We start from the raw sequence: 1,870 nt of genomic DNA on the forward strand, positions 1-1,870 counted from the left end.
CATAGGCGCAGGCGTGGTTGTGTGGTAAGAAGCTTGCTTCCCAACCACATGGTTCCAGGTTCAGTCCCACTGTGAGGCAGCTTGGGCATGTGTCATACACTATAGCGTCGGACCGAAAAAGGCATGTGAGTGGATTTGGTAGACGGAAACTGAAAGAAGTCTGTCGTTCATACAAATATATAATTGTGTGTGTGTGTATGTGTATGTGTTTGTCCCGCCACCATCGTCTGTTGGTGTGTTTACGTCCCCGTAACTAATAAACCAATAGAATAAGTACTAGGCGTACAAGGAATAAGATCTGGGATCGATTTCTTCGTATAAAGGCAGTTCTCCAACATGGCCGCAGTCAGGTGACTGAAGTAAATAAAAGAATAAAAGAATATCAATATTACCCAGCACTAAAATCAAAGTGACACAATGTGTAACGCTGCTGTAAGTAGATTTCATTTGGTAGGTATCCGTGTTGTACCTTAAACATTGGGTGGCGGACACTCAACTTAAAATTATTGGTTGTCTTTGGATACTTTCGGTGTAGTTCGCTCTGTTGCACTTGGACTGAGAATAACCCATTACTAGTGATTTTCTTCATCCATTTTGGTCATCACTATCAAAGGTCATGGAAGATTTTCCGTATGTATTCATAGGAATTTAACTATACCTGAGAAACAATACAATTTGAAGGAAATCCCAAACAAAGGGGAAAATAATCAATGACGTATGTCTTTCACTAAAACTTAATCATGATTTTGTAGGCGAAGGCGTGATTCTGGGATAAGAAGTTTGCTTCCAAACAACATAGTTCCAGGTTCAGTCTCACTGCGTATAACCTTGGACAAGTGTCTTCTACTATAGCCCTGGGTCGACCAAAGTCTTGTGAGTAGATTTAGGATAAGGAAACTGAAAGAAACTTATCGTAAATATCTATGTGTATCTGTGTTTGCCCTTCCCCCACTATCACTTCTTGGCAACTGGTGTTGGTTTGTTTATGTTCCCTTAACATCGCGGTTCAGGAAAAATATACTAATAGAGTAAGTACCAGGCATAAAAGTATGTACTGGGATCGATTTGTCCGACTAAACCTATGAAGGCGACCCATCCAACACGGCAGCAGTCCAAAGACAGAAACAAGTAAAAGATAGAAGATATATTTTCCAATTTTAGAACGGAAGACATAAAAACATCGAGTTGTGTGAAACATTTTGTTTTCATTAAATTGCAAAACACTCAGAAAGTCTACGGAAATGGACTTTATGAAAAGTTCTTAATTCAATTGGTTGCTTTTTGCAAACATCGTGAACTGGATGGAAAATATTCAAAATTGATTAAACTTACCAACAAATACAATATATTACACTCTGTAATGCGATCTTTGGCCTTGGGTAGCAACTGTTATTTCCTATTTGCTTACCCTTAGAAAGTATGAAAAATGGCTAATATTTCCTTCGAACTTTGCTTTTCTTACTTTTATTCAAAACTCCAAAGAATCCCTCTCACCACATGGCTGTTATGCTTCCTCACTGCTCCTGCTCATGTTCAGTATGTACAGATTGTCAGCCACTAAAGGATATATTCAAGTGGTTAATGTCAAGCAACTGACAAGCGATTCTGTAGTATTGAGCAGAATATTTACTATAACGATATTTCTGCTTCAGCAATTCAGTGCTGAATCTGTCTGAAATGTAATGGAACATAAGTCAGTTTCAAAACATTGATATCCAGGTCACAAAACCAATGCTAGACGGGAATAGTAGTAATTTCCTTTGATTTCTAGATAGAAGCAAATAGGAAATAACACTTACTAGCCAACTGCAAAAGAAAAAAAAAAATTAAAATTTTGTTACACACTGTTTTCATACAATGAAATATTGTA

This window comes from Octopus sinensis, linkage group LG4 (assembly GCF_006345805.1).
Source record: "Octopus sinensis linkage group LG4, ASM634580v1, whole genome shotgun sequence".
NCBI classification, from domain to species: Eukaryota; Metazoa; Mollusca; class Cephalopoda; order Octopoda; family Octopodidae; genus Octopus; species Octopus sinensis.